The sequence below is a fragment of the Tachysurus fulvidraco genome, chromosome 26 (genome assembly GCF_022655615.1).
Source record: "Tachysurus fulvidraco isolate hzauxx_2018 chromosome 26, HZAU_PFXX_2.0, whole genome shotgun sequence".
NCBI classification, from domain to species: Eukaryota; Metazoa; Chordata; class Actinopteri; order Siluriformes; family Bagridae; genus Tachysurus; species Tachysurus fulvidraco.
The window spans coordinates 4521474-4543058 of record NC_062543.1 but is presented as its reverse complement, the minus strand read 5'-3'; the positions used below and the strand labels follow the sequence as shown (position 1 = coordinate 4543058).

General features: G+C 38.6%; 1 protein-coding gene across 5 annotated transcripts in view; it reads right to left on the bottom strand.

The window, feature by feature from the left end:
- LOC113641011 (mediator complex subunit 13L) overlaps positions 1 to 21585 on the bottom strand; it is a 96825-nt gene that overhangs the window by 46368 nt on the left and 28872 nt on the right. The gene's annotated exons all lie outside the window — the stretch shown is intronic.

Sequence of the window (21585 nt, the reverse complement as noted above, 5' to 3'; positions counted from 1 at the left end):
GTTTTTTTTGTCTTATGCATCGTTCTGTGTAAAATCTAGAACGTGCCGAGTCTCTGTGGACAAATTCAGACCATCGGTATGCGGCTGTTGATTATAAAGTGGTCGATGAGTGTATAATCTTCGTATGATCCTTGTGGGATTAAAAACACACTCTGTGCTGCTGACACGTAATTCTATGCGATAAAATGGATTAAAAAAACGAATAATTATTAATAATAATTAAATGAAATTCTTAACAAAAAGGAAAATAAAGCAAAAATAACAATTACAATAAAGTAAAAATAATTAATAACAACAACAACAATAATTGTTGTTGTTGTTGTTGTTGTTGTTATTATTGTTGTTGTTGTTATTATTATTATTATTATTATTATTATTATTATTATTATTATTATTATTATTATTATTATAAATAATGGAAGTAGAGCATGAACCAAAACCCACACAGCTAGAATCTTTAGCTGTGAACAAACACACATGTTTGTGTGTGTGTTTGTGTGTGTGTGTGTGTGTTTGTGTGTGTGTGTGTGTGTGTGTGTGTGTGTGTGTGTGTGTGTGTGTGTGTGTGTGTGTGTGTGTGTGTGTGTGTGTGTGTTTGTGTGTGTATGTTTGTGTGTGTGTGCAGTGGAAATATCCTTTTGTCCAGCCTTTACCTGGAGGGCATTTTTGAGTGTGTGTGTGTGTGTGTGTGTGTTTGCTTAAAGGGTGGCGGCAGGCACATAAAGCCTGAAAACGATACACATGAAATTATAAACACAAGCACCACCACACACCAGGGTCTGCATAAATATACAGCGATTAGCATATTCAGACAAATATCTCATTTAGGTGCATATGCATAAAAGCATATACACACACACACACACACACACACACACACACACACACACACACACACACACACACACACACACACAGCGGGTGGCCAGGAGGGGCCCAGTAAGGGTTGCTACACACACATGTCTCTGAAGGTGGCTCAAGGGTTGTCATGTTCCTTTGGCTTTGTTGATGTTTCCCTCCATTTTTTTCTTTCTCCACGCCACAGTGAATGAAATTTCCTTACTCGCCAGAATTCCCCTGTAACCATGGCAACACGGCCAGCGAGAACACACAGATCCTCAACGTTCGTTTTTCGATGCTGCCCCTCCCGCTTTCCTCCGCTGCTTCCAGCACTCCTGCTGCCTCTGTCTTCATCTTTCCATCACACACACACACACACACACACTTCTCTTTCTCCCTCCACAGTAGATTTTCATCATGATCTCTCACCGATCCTCTATGCCTCCCTTCTCTCTCTTTCTCCCTCTCTCCCGTTCCCTCTTTCACGTGCCCTAAATGTCGAGTCGTCATCTCATGAACATCCTGAATTAACATTCAGCACAACACATTAGGCAAAAATCACAAAGCCTAGTAGCCTAATGGAGCTAAGCGAGCATATGGGATGAAACTTTGCTTAGTAAAACTGCTTAGCAACAGAACGCCTCACGCTCGTCCCTATGATATAAATACACCAGTTCCTCACAGTGCAACAGTCTCGCTCACAACATACAAATGCTATTAGTTTGTGTAGAATCAATGAAACTGCCAATACACACAACTCTACACTACACACACCTCCACACTACACACACCTCTACACTACACACAACTCTACACTACACACACCTCTACACTACACACACCTCCACATTACACACACCTCTACACTACACACACCTCCACACTACACACACCTCTACACTACACACACCTCCACATTACACACACCTCTACACTACACACACCTCCACACTACACACACCTCTACACTACACACACCTCCACACTACACACAACTCTGCACTACACACACCTCCACATTACACACACCTCTACACTACACACACCTCCACACTACACACAACTCTGCACTACACACACCTCCACACTACACACACCTCCACACGACACACACAACTCTACACTACACACAACTCTACACTACACACACCTCCACACTACACACAACTCTGCACTACACACACCTCCACACTACACACAACTCTGCACTACACACACCTCCGCACTACACACACCTCCACACTACACACACCTCCACACGACACACACAACTCCACACTACACACACCTCCACACTACACACACCTCCACACTACACATACAACTCTACACTACACATAACTCCACACTACACACACCTCCACACAACACACACCTCCACACAACACACACCTCCACACTACACACAACTCTACACTACACACACCTCCACACTACACACACCTCCACACGACACACAACTCTACACTACACACACCTCCACACTACACACAACTCTGCACTACACACACCTCTACACTACACACAACTCTACACTACACACACAACTCTACACTACACACACCTCCACACGACACACACCTCCACACTACACACAACTCTACACTACACACACCTCTACACGACACACACCTCCACACTACACACAACTCTGCACTACACACACCTCTACACTACACACACCTCCACACTACACACACCTCCACACTACACACAACTCTACACTACACACACAACTCTACACTACACACACCTCTACACTACACACACCTCCACACTACACACAACTCTACACAACACACAACTCTACACTACACACACCTCCACACTACACACAACTCTACACTACACACACCTCTACACTACACACACCTCCACACTACACACACCTCCACACTACACACACCTCCACACTACACACAACTCTACACTACACACACAACTCTACACTACACACACCTCCACACGACACACACCTCCACACTACACACAACTCTACACTACACACACCTCTACACTACACACACCTCCACACTACACACAACTCTGCACTACACACAACTCTACACTACACACACCTCCACACTACACACACCTCCACACTACACACAACTCTACACTACACACACAACTCTACACTACACACACCTCTACACTACACACACCTCCACACTACACACAACTCTACACAACACACAACTCTATACTACACACACCTCCACACTACACACACCTCCACACTACACACAACTCTGCACTACACACACCTCCACACTACACACACCTCCACACTACACACACCTCCACACTACACACAACTCTACACTACACACACCTCCACACGACACACACCTCCACACGACACACAACAAAAAGTGCATCTATTCAAATTCATGTCCTACAAAACAGTGAGCTAAAATGGGACCTGCATCAGACCGGCTTGAGGTTGCTGGTGTAGCTGTGTGCGTTATGCTTCAGACGAGTTCAACTAATGAAACTCTGGACTGGTTTGTTTGTGCGATAAAGCAATCCAACCCAAAGCGCCAACGAATCAGTCTTTTTAAAACGACATATAATGGCTTAGGTTAATTTAAACAATGCTGTCCTGTTGAAAGCTCGAATTTCTGCTCACGCTGATCAATTATAATGACTACAGCTAAAGAAACAGCTGAAATAAGCTCACAGTGCTGCTGTCTGTGAACCCAGAACATAAACACTGCACTCGGACCAATGAGAGGACAGTTTACTCACATCCTATTGCCCTGACATTTAATGCTCAACATGGACACAACCAAACAGGAGCAAATTCCATCATTTGTCCTCTAAGGAAAAAGAGTTCATGTCTTAAAGCCATTGCCATGGATACTAGTTAAGACAGATTTATGTAATGTTATGTTACTTCCAAATCTGGGACTAATTTACATTTTATGTACATTACATCATCTCATCTTTACAACAGTCAAATCCTACACTGACTTCAGTTCCCTCTTCCAGGATGTCAGGCAAGTCGATCGCTGCCAGAGACTCTGGAGACATCAGCATGGACTTGAACTGGACGGATAAATCCTCAGCATCAGGAGCCATTACAGAAGGAGGTTGCAACACAGTTTCACTTCTGTGTTATGAAAGTGTGCTGCTAGCACTGGCGAGTGTGCTGCGTAAAAAACTAAGTGCAAGCATGCATGTAAGTGTAAGTGTAAGCGTGTGTGTGTTTGCTTATGTGCCGAAGTTCCACAAAGCATGCTTATTTAGCTGTTACACGCTCCAGATATAACGTGTAGAAGTGATTTGTGTGCAAATTACATTTCCAACACGTAGACATGTCAAAGCCAATCCCTTATATCCTCTACTTAATAAACACTTTGAATAATACGGCTCTGTGAGCCGGACTGGTTACGCCTTTTCTTGCTTGAAGTAGTGTGTGTATTGTGTGGGAGGGGGGGAAAAAAAACGTGACAGATCACTATCTGTTAAAGTTCTGCGCTTGCAAAATAGGTAGACGCAGCTCGAGTTGGCGTTTGTGCAAAAGCTCTATCTTTACCTTTCCGTTCTGACGAAGCGTCTAACCGATTTTCACTTCCTTGTGAACCTCAAAGAAAGTGTTATTAAAAAAAAGAAGGAAAATAGTTTGAAAGTGGTGAGAGAACGAGAGAGACAAAGAGACAGACAGACAGACAGACAGACAGATAGATAGATAGATAGAGAAAGTGAGAGAGAGTGTTCTCCAGAATGGATATCCTGTTACAGGAGCTGACGAGAATCAGCAGAAAATGCTGGATCAGGACTCTGAGAATCCATAATAACAAGCTAACGTTAATCTCACATGTTAACCGTCACATTTTTATTCTCAGCTTATACATGTAGGAAACGGTTTTGTTTGCATATCGATTTTATTTTATTTAACATGAATGTTTTTTTTTTTCAATTGAACATTTTGCATATAAACTTTGCTGTGTTTTACTCTTTAGACTTCTTTTTCTTCTTCATTTTTTTTTTATATGGCAATAATTTTATTAAAATTACTTTTTGTTTTTCTTTAGTTCATCCTTTATGTCTTTTTTTTTTTTTTGGAAGCTATGGTTTTGGGTGTCAATAGGTTTAATCCATGTCACAGATTCTCATTGAAATAAGTAAATAAATTAAAAAAAAAAAAAAGTAAAATTCAATTAAATAAAATGAAATCAATTAAATAAAAAATAAAATAAATTATTTATTTATTTATTTATTTATTTTTATTATTTTTTTTATTCTCCCTCCAAAATACGTATCATCTGTCATCTGGCTCCCGACAACAAACACGTGCTGATGGAAGTGGGTCGTAACATGCTGTTCCTGTCCTCTCCCTGAACACTTCCTCACTCCGGCCACTAGCTGGAGCTTCGAGGTGGTGGTGGTGGTGGTGGGGAGGGGGGGTGTTTGTCACCACACACAAAGCTGCTATTGACCGGAGAAGCCCCAGAGCTGACGCCAGCGTGCTTCCTGAAGCCTATTTAAGCGGTGGAGGTGGGGACAAGCTTGGGCCAAAGCACATGCTGCGTTTTGAATTCTCTCTAACAGTCTGACACACTTCCCATATTTCAACCCCAAATAAACTTTTCAAATAAAAATCTTCCAGGGCATCATTCCAGTCCTCCAAAAGAGCACAGAAGCAACGAATAACGCTTCCAGATGTTTATCTGTTTATATGTTCGAAGAGGAACAGCCAAAAAAAAAAACAGTATTCATAATATATACTCACATTTTCTCTGGTTTTCATAGAATTCAAAAAATTAGGTAAAAACCTATAAAATACTTATTAAATTTATAAAACCTTATAATAGTGCTCTCTGGTATCTGCAGGGGGGAAAAAGAAGCTGAATTAATAAAAAAAAAAAAGAAGAATTTATTCAGAATTTTCCAGTATTCGTATAGATTTGGTCTGAATTTGCTTTAATTTTGATGTCGTATTGACACGTTTTTTTTTTTAATCTGTTGAATCATTATAGCTTCGAAAAATTCAGTTTGTAAAGATGTATCGTGTGAAATAATATTACAATAATATCTCATTTTAGAATATAAAAAAAACACCAACAACATCAAATAATAATAGTAATAATTATGATTAATAATAATAATATCATTTTATAAATTTAATATCATCAATATTAATTACAATAAAAAAAATAGAATGACATAATACTACATTAAATAAGAATGAATATAAATGGATGAAAATCTCTTGATTTTGGTACAAAACAAAAAGAAAGCTAATAAAATATTCAAACAATGTATTTTGCTTAGTTTGGTTTCGTTAAAGTAAATAATGAGCAGTTTGTCGTTTTAACTGAACCGAGCTTCTAATGGACTACAGGTCGTAGCAACGGAAGCTTGTACTTGTTCTCGTATTGACTTGTGATTCATTCCTGCTTTAAAATCAATTCTCCATAAATGATTTGTTGAAAAAAAAAAAAAAAAAGAATGATTAATTCTCAGATTAGCTATCACTAATCTAGACACCACTTGCCCATTTGGTCTTATATTAAACAGCGATTGAGATTGAATGGACTGATCAGATCTTGTTAGCACTTTACTACACGTGTGAGCTTGACGTGCCTGCAGATTTATTAATGATCAGGAAGCTTGTGAGCTGACAAATGTCTAGATTCACAGAGAAGGAGGGAGGGAGAGAGAGAGAGAGAGAGAGAGAGAGAGAGAGAGAGAGAGAGAGAGAGAGAGAGAGGGGCCCCTCAAATGCTAATGGTGCAAGACTGCTATTAGAGGGATTAACAGGAGGATAATAGAGCAGTTCTCACAAAAGGGAGGATGTGGAGGCCATCAAACTGGCACTACTAACTGACATTTCTACTCAATTTCAGTTTAAACAAATTTTATTCGTCACCACGATCTGCAAGAAACTTAACATCGTCTGCTTGGATTGGATAAATAAGGATAAATAAATCAGGATAAATATTTCGGCACAGTGTTTTTACAAGACTGACCAAATGAAAATAATAACTGCACAGCTCGGAGCTCCAGGTTTTCATGTACAGACACAAGTGAAGCACGTTCAAACTTCCCCACCAAGTCCCAGTGAATGACAGAAGATTTGTGTAGTTAGACAGGACTTAATACTGAGCTGTGAGGTACGCCTAGAACAGAGGTGTCAAATACACGGTCCCTGGGCCGAGTTCCACTTGATAATGGTTGTAATCAAAACCAACTTAGAAGCAATGTTCTTAATGAGAATTAATTTCTTTAATTGAAGATTTAAAAATTAATAAAAAACTAATAATAAATAGAAATAATAACCAAAATAAACACAAAACAAAAAAAATGTAGTGTCCATAAAAATTTTCCTGCACTATTTTTTTGTTTTGTAAATAATTTGGATTTTTTTCACTCCATTTGAATAGTATGGCTTTTTTTGTGTGTAAATATTATGTATAATCCCAATTAAGATCATTTCAGTTACAGGTTTTAAAGCAAAAAAATGCTAGAATAGTCAAACTTCTACAATATAACAATACAGTGATCCCTTGTTTATCGCGATTAATGGGGACCGGAACCCCTTGCAATAGGTGAAAATCCGCGAAGTAGGATTCACCCTATGTTTGACCTTTTCACTGATTGTCATCATCTTCCTCGTCCTCTTGGGCTCACTAGAGGAATCTTTCGCAGGGGCACGGCGCTTAGGAGGCATCGTAAGGGCTTAACGAAATGTTAATTTCGAACACAATACGCGAGACACAGTTGACAGCGTGAACGAGAGTGGCGAGATACAACAAGGGAAGAAGCTGGGAGAGGATGCGATGATGCACAGCCAATCAGCTCAGATCTCGCACCAGGAACCAATCATGTGCGTTGTATGAGTGCCCGTGGGTATGTACAAAGCCTCTGAGAGAGTTTCTCTCTTTGTCTGGCATCCTGGGAAACCGTTTTTATTTTTATTTTTCGATGAATATTTTTGAAAAATCAGCGATGCACCGAGGCCTCAAAATCTGAACCGCGAAACTTGAACCGCGAAGTGGCGAGGGATCACTGTATATGTTTAAGTCTGTTTAACTATTTCGTAGATGATGTAATTTAACATTGTGGGTTTTTTTTTTATTGTGAAATTTTTTATTAATTTTTTTTTTGTCCAGCCCACTCAACTTTGGACTAAAGTATAATGTGGCCTTTTACCAAACCTGAGTTTGACAACCCTGGCCTGGAGAATTCTCACCAAAAAAAAAAAAAGAAAGAAAGAAAGAAAGAAAGAAAGCATTACAAAAAAAGAGAGCATCCAAAAATATCCCAAAAGCAAGCTGTGGACGTTTTGTAAAAGAGGCTGTCTACATGACAGGAAACAGGTACAGTAAGTTCGGTTGAAAACTGACATGAGGAAAAAAAAAAAAACGAGAAGCACATTTCCTGTTATGGTCAGATACTTGTGTTGCAGCTGTAGGTGAGAAATCCCTCTGAAAATGTGTCTGACATGGCAAGCGATTTTCTATCTACACACTCAGCAGGGCAGAGCGTATAATATAAACCTACAATATTGTTTTAGGTGTTCACGTCATTTTATCAATTGCTATTGTTGCACTTGGTAAGATTGTTAGTTAGATTGGTAATAGTCTCACACACACACACACACACACACACACACACACACACACACACACACACACACTCAACATATATAAACATAAAACTGACATCAGATCAGTCTGCATACTAAAGGCCACGGTCTGAACAGACATACCTTGCACATCTGAGATCTCTGAACATTCACACAACATTTGCATACTGCAGGTTTCTGTGGTATCAGTACTGCAAAGGCCAATACAGCGATAACGCTCGACACATGATAAATTGTCATGCCCTAGAACCTAATTATAAAAAGACAACCCCTTTCGACGACAGATCACAGTAGCATCTCCAGGCCACTTCCTGTAATCAGTATCATGTTTGCTGACAAAATTGTTCCCGTGTTCCACAATGGCGCCCGTTCAAGAGGCTAAGACAGAAAAGCTTACAGTCATGCAGTTTCCTGTGCATGATTCATTAGCCATTGAATAAAGAGCTCAAACAGCAACAGGGTCTAAACCAGCAAAGCGATCATGCTACAAGCACCGAGCCTGAGAGATTTAGCCTTTGCAAGCATCCACTAGCGCCAGCGTTCACCCGGCTTGGCAAATCAAGCACTCTGCCTCTTTTTTCTTTTCATTTCCAGCTGGAATTAACGGATGACTGAAGAACTCAGCTCCTCAGGATCCCTCCTGTGCCTCCCACTGTCTTTTTTCATTACACCATTATTCTGCTCATCTAGCGCTATTCAGCTGGTGGATCTTCACTAAGACGTTAACGCTGAAACTGTACATGTAAGTATTCACACCTCTGATGTACAGCAACTGTGTCTTTAAACGAACCGATATTTTGAAGTCCTGTGGGAGTTTCGCACGCTGGGTGGTAGCATGAATCTCACGCCTCAAGTAAAACTGTCTACACAGGACATTACGACGATGCGACGACGTCTAACGTTTCTTTAATGTCGAGGTAACATTGGTATCTTCATGATTATTTAGGTACAACAGGACATACAGTCTGATATTTTCCAACTTGACTTGATGAATAAATTTCAAATAGCAATGGTCGGTATATCCTTCAAAACCGCTGGTACGTTTTCTTTACAGGAGAGTGCAACAAATGAACGAAAACATTGTCATTACTTTAAATTTTCACACAATATTAAGCCTACACTTAACCATTAGTATGCGATATAAAAAATAATAATAATAATAATAATAATATAAAGTGCTGGATCAAGTGCTTTTTTTTTTTTTTTTTACCAGATGACAATTTACATTTCATAATCATAATCATAATCCGTCTTTCGGTCTGTGTTTTCTATCCCGGGTTTTTTCTGAGGTTAAAGGCAAGTCCTGAAAGTGTTTAAAGTTTGTAAATGGGGGTCTGCTCAAAATCTGGCAACCACAGAATCTGCAGGAAATGTGCATAATCAGAATGGGAAGCCAGGAAAATTATATTATGCAGCTTCATAGATGACGTCTTAATGTGCACAAGCGTAAATACTCCCGACGTAAACACTGACGTAACTTTTGGATTGAGTCGCCAGTTCTGAATATAGCCCCGTGGATATTACTGTTGTATCACACTTCCTAATGACGAACGATGCTGCAGTACTTAATTCCAGATGGCGCGACTTCTCTGATGGTTTGAATAAGGGGGTAGGGCTGCCAAGGTGAAAGGTCACTCTAGAGTTCCACCTCTCATCTTACCCCCTTCAAATAAGCAGTCATTCCAAGTGCCAAACTGCTCCCTATGTCTCCCCCACCCCCTTGCACACTTTCCTTGCTTCTGCCCTTCCCTAGTGCAATCTATTTATCCCCTTTCCCTCCTCCCTTCTCTTCTTCTCTTCCTCGCTGCAAAGAACCCGGCAAGCTGCCACTCCCACGAGCATCTGTTCGCTCTAGCCCCCGTTCGTCCTCCGCAACCTTCTGCGTGCCACTCAGTCACCTGAATACTCTGACTCAGCCGTTTCGCAATAAGCCGGTTCCTATCCAATGCCATCCCAGATATTCTAAAGCAGAGCTGCATTCGCAATCCAGAACAATTGCTGGGAACTGAGATAGCACTCTGTGTTACTGCACAGAAACAGCACTTCCCCTGAAGAAAAAAAAATTATGGATTGGACATCAAGAGCACACACTCCACTGAGCTTATGACCTGATCCTCGTCCGACTAAAGCTGAGAGGGAAAGGGTTTATATTCGAGTCCTACTGAGTGCCTGAAGCCGTGAGATCCCACTAATACACAGCTAGGCTCAGCTGGGATCTTCAGGTATCTCCTCCTGAAAGCACTCTGGAGGAAGTCTGAGGCTCCTAGTGGGTTAGAATTGTCACCTGTAGTGGACAGTGTGTGTGTGTGTGTGTGTGTGTGTGTGTGTGTGTGTGTGTGTGTGTGTGTGTGTGTGTGTGTGTGTGTGTGTGTGTGTTTAATAATTTAAGCATACATTTCGATTTAGTCTTTTATACAGTAGATGCTGTCAGAGAAATCTCTCATGAGCAAGCCACAAGGTAAAAAAACTTGATTAAGAAACCTTAAGGAACCAAACAAATCCTTTAGGATTTCTGAGTGACGTATAGTGAGATTATAAATCTTTATATTCCACAAGAGGAGTTGAATACAACGATTCTAATTGTCATGGGATGAGCAAAGGACAAAGTTCATGATTACTCCAGCAGGAACAAATCTACAGCATCCAGGGGGAGACTGATGGGAGACTGATTATTCTTCAGAAGTGCAAAGACAAATACAGAAAGCTCCGAGCAAAAAACTAGAGCATTTACATACAACCGGGTGTAAAAGTTTGTGCACCGCCCACCATTCAATTGTTTCATTAGAACCAACGAAAAGTTCTGCCATGTGCACTGAAGATTGCAAGATTAAAGAAGGCAAAAAAAAAAAAAAACACTGGAACAAAACAAAAGACAAACAAAATAAAAATAAAATACATATTTCTTAAAGAAATAAAATAATAAAAAAGCATAAACAAACATTTAAAAATATATATATTTTTTTCACTATTAATATCTCTTAATTATTGACTCGTTTTTGTTTAGATGACACTCTAAATGTTTCGTCGTTCTAAACAAAATTGCTGTCTCCTCCGTTGTGTCCTTAAGAGAGTGAAACGGTTTGCACTTGACTTTATATTTGGTAGTTCACAGACACAGAATGCTGTAAAATTACTGTCAGCTTTCGATAGTTATGTGTGTGTGCGAGAAGGAAAAAAGAGAGAGAGAGAAAGAGAGAGAGAGAGAGAGAGAGAGAGAGAGAGAGAGAGAGAGAGAGTGTGTAATATGAGAGGCGCATTCATTGCAATCCCTAATCACATTCAGCATAAAAAAAAGTTCTTCCCTTTTGTTAGTTTAAAAATGTATTTTTGTGCATATTTAAATATTTTTCAGTGCATTATTTTTAATAAAGTTTATAAAAACACGGAAAGACGGCGTATGCGATTACAACGAAATAACAGCTACAAAAATAGATGTTTGAAACGCGCTCTTTGTGAATACGGGCATTTATGAGCCAAAGCTTGCAGTTTTGTTGCAAAAAGGCTTCTTTTCACAATGTAAATTTAAAAGAAATCTCATTTTGTTCTCCGCCACATGGACGTACACTGTCCACGGCTCACAGAGAGACTGGAAGAAAAGAAAAGGAGGTAAACAGAGAGAGCGAGGGAGGGGTAGAAAAAAGGAGAGAAAGACAAATCTGGAGTCAATTACAGAGAGCCAGGGCTGTTACATAGTTTTTTTGGAATGACTCAGACAAAGCTCCTGAGATTTTCTCTCTCTCTCTCTCTCTCTCTCTCTCTCTCTCTCTCTCTCTCTCTCTCTCTCTCTCTCACACTCTGGTGTCATGTTACAGGAGTCTGTTCTTTCAAACACAAGTGCAGTTTGAGCTTTAAATGTGTCCTTAAGCACTTGATGTTAGATCTGTTCAACTGTTCTGTTTGGCTTAAAATTTAAAATAGAAACTAGTAAAACAAAAAAACAAAAAATCCAAAACAAGATTCATTTAAAAATCAAGCTTTTTAATATTTTCAGACTATGCGTAGGTCATAGTGAGTAACAACAAAACCAGCACAATGGCCAGTCAAAACATGTCCGAAAACCAAAAACAAAATTCTTGGCCCTTCAATCATTGGCAAATATTTTGTAATATTTACATAAGCAACATCATGAAAAACATTCAGGATTTAAACCAAGTGGTTTTTCTAAACGGCTCCAAACGATTATTACAACACACAATATATGAAATATTTTATATATATATATATATATAGACAGCAACGATTAAATCCCAGCTGGTTTCTATAGTAACAGATCGATCACAGGGCCTCGTATAGCAGACTAAATCTACATCGTCCAAGACAAATAATAAGAAACAAACCTAAACTAAACAAATCTAAAAATTGTTGATATGGTCGATTTTCTGTGAAAAAGATGTGCATTTAAAATATGGATATACTGTATGAAGGAGAGTTTAATAAACTGTAATCCTTAACAAATAAACACATTGGGGACTGTTCTGTTTCAGAAAATAATCACCTACAGGGGGACAGCAGTAACTAGGCTTTTGGTCAGATCTAAAAGAGCTCAAGAAAAGAAGTCATGAGATATATAAAAAAAATAAAAAATACAAATCTTGAACTGTGTATCAGCAATTAAAATGTTGCTTAATTAGGAGGGAAAAATACACACATGGCAACACGATCTGACCTGTTGAACGAAACAGTGTTTTTGGATTACAGAAATAATACACTAGAAAACACTAAAAAAATGATATTCTGCAAGAATGGCAACTCTAATATATCTCCTGTACATAACCCACAATCTCGTGTGGGTTAAGTCAAAAAGAAAGTCGTGTCCTAAATCTGCCCTTTGGCTCCTTCTTGCACTCAGGTCCTGACCCTAACTGCACCGGCTTGTTCAGAGAGATAATGCGATTGTGTTTCCAGCCACTGTGTATACATCTAGTTCACTTGAAATGACGTGGGTCAATGGAATCAAATTGTGACTATTTAGCAAAATGTTACCTCTTACCATTACCGTTTGGTTTTATTTTCTTGCTAAGCTGGCTAGCTTTGTTTGTGTTAGTGGTTTAGTTGGTTTCATAGCTAGCTAGGTTGTTCCAATAACCTTCTAGAGGTTAGCTGGCTAGAATTTTGCTCAAAAGCAATAATTTGTGGAGTGTTAGCAACACGTTTGTTAGAATATACAGCATAATGTTAGCTATCTTTGTGATTATTTAATATAAAATTAGCTTTTTTGGAGATTTACTCTAGGTGTAATCTGGTTACTTTTGTTTAAGGATATTATTTAATTGGTAACTGTCTATCTTTGTGTTTTGTTTTGTTTTTACTGTTAGCTAGTTAGTTTTGTGGATTGTTTTTGTAGTGCTAGCTAACTAGGTTTGCTTTGAGAGGTCTCTCTGCTTAGCTGAGCTACTTTGAAAGATTTTCTCTGTTGATTGCAATCTAGTTTTATTTGGAGATTTCAAATTGTTGGTCCGGAGAGGAAGACAATGTGGCAGAGAAGAAAGGGGAAAAAAAGACGGAAACTCTGTCAGCTATAACAACCGTGAGAGGACAGAAAAGAGGGAAAGGCCAGCAGAGTGCTCCAACACAGTTACATCATTTGACAGCTACTTATCTTCTCTGCTCCAGCTCAGCTAGCATGAGTGCACACACACACACACACACACACACACACACACACACACACACACACACACACACACACACACACACACACACACACTAAAATGACCCACTTTTATGATTGCCTTGTGTTCAGATATGACATAAGCATAACATTTCCAATCTTTAATCCATTTTCTATACACCAAATAAAATCAATCAAAAGAAAACACACTTAAGTGCAGGCACACATAGTAAAGCACTTTAAAAAAAAAAACACACAAATTTACAAGTGGGACGATTTTTAATGCTTTTAAAAATCGAACACACAGAACACTCTTTAAATATTTAAAAGAGCCTTTTTTTATCCCCTCAACATGCGTCCAATAGCTCAATAACCAGAGCCCCAATGCCACCATCTCAAAATGAGTCCAACACAAGATTAATTAGCCAAATTAAACCTCACCAGCAGCAAAGAATGACTATAAAGCAGGCGCTGGAATTGCCCTCCAGGCTGGCGGCACACACTAACTCATGTTGTTTTTCGTGCACTATACCAATATCCTCACAGCTCAGCCATGCCTCTGGATGGAAGTCTAGACTTTCCAGGAGTATGGGAGCACGCACACACACACACCCACACCCACACACACACATAAACACACACACACACCTGCTATTTAACCTCCCTGATTCACAATATTCCACAGGATTTTATTGCTAACCATTTCCAAAGCTGAGACAAGTGCAAACCTGATTCTACAGTTACTCCAGCCGTACCACGGAGCTGCGGCGAGCCTGCGGCTAACAAAGGCTTGTATCTGCCTGCAATTCCAGTTACATAAAAGACACAAATAAAGTTGCGTAAATCGGACGGAGACAAAAAGAGGGTACAACATTCGAGGCGATTTATAGGTCATCGTTAAACAAGTACAATCTCAGGATCCATCAACACTTGTGTACTTAGTTCTTCTATTAGTTTCACTGCAGAATGCAATAATTCATTTACATTTACAGCATTTTTTTAGATGATCTTATCCAGCACAACTTACATTTTTATACAACTGTGGGTTAAGGGCCTTGCTCAGGGGCCCAGCAGTGGCAGCTCGGTGTACCTGGAATTCAACCACTAAGCTACCACATCCCTAAATTCCTATTAAACCTAAATGCATTTTAATATAGAAGATCTGTATAACTGTGTCATAAACTGAAACTTTAAGTGCTTCATTTAAATAAAAAAAAAACAGCTCAGGAATTAAGAACAAATAGTTTTATTCTTCAGTCTGATTGGTCAGAAGGTGTAGAAGTTTTTTAATTAGGTAGTTATCCTTTTTATAGTAAGATCTTACACGTCGAATTGTATGGCAGACAATCATCCATATAAAAAGAACAAAAAGAAGATGCTTACACAGGTTCTTTTCAGAAGGAGTCTCCAGTTTCAGCCCTTTGTAGCAGTGAGATTCATCGGTCATGGCAAGACATCACAAACATTGTTTTGTCGTCTTATCTTCAGGGAAGAGCTTGTTTATTTGTCCCATACATATTACAGACGTGATGTAATGTGGTGAAAGAGGAGGTAAAAGACAGGCCGGTGAGAGAGCGAGGAAATGTTACGATGGAAGAGATTTGTTTAAATAAAACAACGAAACATACAGTGTTTTGTTCTTTAATAAATAAATCATCATTAGCACTGACACACTGCTGTGGTTTAAGAGGAATAAAACACTTTGGAGCGTATTGCTGTTATAAAATAATCAATGTTGTCATTAACAGTTCTCAACAATTCCCTAAGTGTCCTGTTATGATTAAATGATACAGCAAAGCAACTGAAACCTAAAACTTTGCAGAACGTATTAACCCAATGCTCTCAGATTCTTTATTAAAGTTTCTGCAAAGTCTGTAGGAAAACCGCAGACCTAGCCACAACGGAAGGAACGCAGGACTTTCAGACAGACGTCACTTCCTCCCAGAATTCAAACTCCCACCCACTGCATTTGATTGACACGTCAATCTCATCAACAGGGAAAATGCAAACGAGACTGAAAAAGCCGTTTTATTTTTGGCAGATAACGTGCGATCACACAGGAGAGACACAGACTCTCCGAGTCCAGAAAAGGCAATGTCTTCAAAACAGACGTCACATTTGCATCTGAACTTTGGCACCATTTGTGTGTCGCTGTGCACAAAAAATGCAAATGCAAATACACGTTTTGCAAATGTATTTGAATTATGTCTCTTAAGTGGAATTCAAGTGCCAATACGTGTTTTCTAGTTAGCATTCGGATTTGAATACAGTGCAGAATATGTTGCTGCAGACACCTTTTTGCTTGGGGAGACTTTTAAATTTGACAGCATTTAAATGATAAAATGCCGAACAAACAAACAAACAAACAAACAAACAAACAAACAAATGCTAAAATAAAGACTCACTTGTTGCTTGACTGACATTAAAGCGGTTTTATTAGTCTATAAATTAAAGAACAGAAAGTTCTTCAGGCAGCGTCTTTGGGTTATTATTTGTAATTAGCGGCAGAGATAAGCATAATGGAGGATTTAATGTAGTTAAGCTGCTTCAGTTGTGTAGTGTGTGTGTAGAGCGAAACTACACCATGTCCCTGAAGGCGTTTTAATGATACATTTGGAAGTTAGAAGTTGTAGTTTCGTATGCAACATTTTTAATGTTTGTACAACACGAGTGATGACTCAGAATGAATCAGGAATTCAGTCATTTACAGTAGTGGAATATGGAGGAAATTAATGTATTACTGTAAAGCGATTAGAAGAAAGAAAGAAAAACGGCGTTTTGTTAATAGAAGTGTGGCTCTGGGACTGGCTTCAGGAAAGGAGGTAATAAGCAGTTTGGGGATTTACTGGCTGCCCCAGAGAGAGAGAGAGACAGAGAGAAAATAGAGAGAGAGAGAGAGAGAGAGAGAGAGAGAGAGAGAGAGAGAGAGAGGTGGTCAGACTCATAGAAACTCTGGGCATAGACTTCTATAGCGCATAAGCCTCCAAAGCCAAGGGCCAACCACAAACGACACATACACACACACACACACACACACACACACACACACACACACACACACACACACACACACACACACACAGAGAGAGCAGACTTTAAAAGCCCACACACAAAACAAGCAATAATCTCCACAATTAAAATTTACACTGTATAACTTAAGGCTTTTTTTGACATTACCTTCAAATCCACTATAAATAAAAATATAGTCACGAGTCTTCTCTAACGGCACTTTGTTATAAATCCAGTGTGTGTTTACATGTACAAAATTAAGAAAGAAATGTTCACAATAGTAAAATCTTGGCATTCACTCCAATGTTTTGATGAGTCAATAGCCAGATTTATTTAATGTGGCATCTCTACACACAGTGAAGCTTTCACATCAGATTTTTTTCCATTTGTTTGTGCTTCAACTTGTTCAGCTATTATGTACTTGCTGATTTTAAGCTTTAAATGAAATTTTCGACTAAATAGCTGTTTTTTATCTCTGTTATACAGATTTTAATATTTTAAACGTTTTAATCCATCAAGAAACATTTGGTATTTCTTCTCAGCTGTTACACATCAACTTCGAATCCTGGGACATGTTTGATTTTGGGAGCGAGGACCAACGGTGGTGATATTTATTCGCCTATTATTTAAACACGTTTGAGTGTTTAAATGCGTTTTCTGAACCAGCTGGTAACACTGGAAGTGTAGTGTTTTACAGCTGGAAGTGTGTTTTCCCACATGGGCAACAGCAAAGATGCATAGAGTGATTACTGCCCACATGAGCCGTATTTACTACATACACAGCCATGTTTCTTTTCCGTACCGAGAAAGAAATAAAACACTCAGGGGTGTGCTGTTATAGGACGATAATCAACAACGGCGTGGTGAGATTCACAGTGCAAAGTCGAGCTCCTGTTACCACACCAGTGTTTAATATATTCCCATAACAATAAATCCTCTTATACCACAAAATTTGTCAATGATATAAATTTTTTTTCAACTAGTTTTCTTACATTCACAGCTTGCCATGTTGCCAAGCAACCAGAAATCGAAGAGAAGATTTTTCCCATGACGGAAAACCAAAACTGACACAAAAACCTCTTTCCATAAATATTGAACAAATGTCACCTTAGAAAAAACGGTGCTATATGAACAACCCTACATACACACCGTTACATACATTAGAAAAAACATTTTAATATTTTCTTATTAGCTTTAGATTATGCAAAATGTCTGCTATGAGTGTCCCTGTGAATTAGCTGTTACTATGGAAACAATAGCGAACTCTATTAGAATGAGCTTGTTGTATATAATATAAAACCTGTCACGTGAGCTATAGTTGGCTTCTGACAGGTCGGATCCAAGAAGTCAATGGCGCTGTGCTTTAAACTAACAATAACGGTGATGATGTCATTTATACGTCTGCTGATTATTTGCTGATTTCTCCTATTCTCAGGCAGTGAAAAGCCGAATGTCTCGCAGCTGAAAACAAAGCGAGCATGAGCTGCGTTCCTCTCATGAGACTATGACACAGATCCAAGAACAAAAGTACAAAAAGTACTGTAAACAGTGCGCAACCGCAGATATGGCACACACTCTCACACACACACTCGCACACACACACACACACTCTCTCTCTCTCTCTTAAGTATTCCTTCCCCCCAGTCAATACATCCTCCCCCTCCAATCTCCACCCTCTTTGGCACAGAGATATTAACACACAAAGCGTTCATTCTTTTAGTTGGTGGCTTTTCTTTACAAAGTGAAAGTGTGCACAAGGAACTGCATGTCTTAACCTTTCTATCTGCACACAAAATCATGTCGGGATCATTAAAAAACTAAAAAAAAAAAAAAACAACTAAAATAAAAAAAAGGTGCTTTGAAAACAGCAGTGCTGCAACAGGTTAGACAGAAAATCGAAACATGTACACAGTTGTTCATTCGTCCTCAGACTCCATTTTCTCCTCCTGAGTCATTTTTACACATAACCCAAACTGTACACTTTTCCAAGAACATTCCTGCCCTCTCCCTCTCCCTCTCTCTCTCTCTCTCTCTCTCTCTCGTGTTAAGAAGACAGAAATGGCTTGTTTTTTCTAAGAAGAATCATTTTTAGATTATCTTGAATTATTGTACAAAAATCTAAAAAAAAATACATCTTTGCCTGTGCCACAAAAATCAATCAATAGCAGTAGTGCTACCCTGCTAATTTGTCTTATAAGTGCCTCAGGGAATATATGTAACAGAAAAAGCAAATCCTGAATGAACAAGATTAGCTTCATTACATAAACACAGCATTGTGCTACATTTATTTAGCTAAGTAATTAGATTAGCAAATATTCTCTCACACAATAATAGCTAATTGATATCTAGTTAATTAAGTAGCTAGTTTAGTTAGTTTTTACCACACAATATCTATTTGATCTCTAGCTAATTCAGTAGCGAGTTTAGCTAGTTTTACCTCACACAATAGGAGCTATTTGATCTCTAGCTAATTAAGTAGCGAGTTTAGCTAGTTTTACCTCACACAATAGCAGCTATTTGATCTCTAGCTAATTAAGTAGCTAGTTTAGCTAGTTTTACCTCACACAATAGCAGCTATTTGATCTCTATCTAATTAAGTAGCTAGTTTAGATAGTTTTACCTCACACACTAGTAAGTTTTTGATCTCTAGCTAATGTTAGAGCTGTGATAAGCTAAAAGGTAACCATATCTATACAACCAGCAACATACAACATACAAGCTAACATTAGTTACTAAATTAACATTAGAGACCAAATATGTTTTATGAATAAACCCAAAATTAAATTATCTCTACTGTGGTGGCCATTTTGTGATAACAGGAGAAAAAAGTTGAGGGAGGGAATTAGCTACAACCAAACAGCCTCTGTCTGTTAAAGTGTGGAAATAAAATAAAAGACATTTAGCCAAAGGGGAAAAAAATATTTAAGAGACTTTAGTGCGAAAGGCTAAAATTAGGACAGAGCATCTTAAACATTCTACTGTGGAAGAATATGTACATAAGTTATTAAGTAGCCTAGTGTTTTTGCTTTAAATAAAAAATATGTATATAATATAATATAATAAATATTATGTGTTTGGCAAATAGACTAAAAATCTATTGTATCATCGAGTATGCTACCCTTCATTTCTACTGTCTGTGGTGAACATTTTCTTCAGATCTGAGAAATCTGTACATTTAAAGCTAATTCTTTCAAGCTAAGTGGGTAACATGGAAAAACTGAGTACTGTGTAAAAAAAAAAAAAAAGAAACTGAAGATGAAAAAGTAGTTAGCCTCCTAAGTCGATGAGGCCAAGTACACTCTTTGAGCTAGCGAAAACGCTACTTCAACACACAAGCTCTTTATTAAAGGTTCATTAAAGAAAGGTCACCACTCTCCACGATGCTTGCTAGTATTCTAGTAACCTTGAGGGTTCCCTTCTTGGAGACGTGTTAATGGGCAACAGGGAGCGGATTTCACACAAGTAGTAACACACAGGCGATGAACAAGCTTCTTGATTACTCTGAAGATTTTGTGAAACATCAAAGTAATCAGCGAATAAATTATATTGCTGATAGTTATCCTATTGTCAAATTGCCCTTTGAATGATGTTTGGCTAATCCACCCTGATCACCTCTTTGTGAGGGTATCGATTTGTCTGGGCTTTAGGATGCCTTCCAACTTCGCAGGTAATGATAACGTATCAAACGGGCGTGAAAAGAGCCAAAGAGAAAAAAAAGGAAAGAAAAGATCCAAACACAATCAATGACACTGCAGAGGGGAGATTTCCACTTCCTGAAGACATGCAGGTGAAATTACCATGGGATCAATACTACTACTCCCGAGAGCGGGAATAAGAACCGGCAAGAACTCCATCTGATGAAAGATATGCTCTCATAATGCAATAACGTAAATTCAATTCGGTCCTATATTTACTAGTTTTGCGATAGTATAGCGCAGGTTAAAATAACAGGAAGGTCTTTTTTTAACCATACAAGAACATGATTAACTGTTAAAAAAACTGATTTCAGGGAAAAAAGAAAAAAAAAACTAACAACACCAGACAAAGATTTATCACTTTTTCTTTCTCACAATGAGAGTAGAAGAACTTTCCGAGATTAATATGAAAGCAAAGTTTCTGGTGTTGTGCCAGACTGTCTGAGGAAATGGATTCACTGTCCTGATTTCCTGTGATGAAAAAAAATCTCAATAAGCAGGAAAAAAAGATCGGTTACAGTGTGTGAAAAGATCTTACAAGAGTGTAACTAAGAGCAGTAGACTGACACTTCCTTAATCTTGATTAATAAGAAAAACACTGTATATGGAAACAGGAAGTGTTTGTGCACAAGAATATTAGAAGCCAGCACCAATCGTTGTAGGTTATTGAAACAGAAGAAGAATTGTATTAACATTTCTGGCTAAATGCAGCAACAACATGGAAGTCATATAAATGTCAACAGAGACTTTTTTTTAGGTCAGCCAGATAAACAGTGATGTCATGAGCAAAGTTTCTGTTGACACCAAGGGCCACAAATGCAAAGTGTTTTACG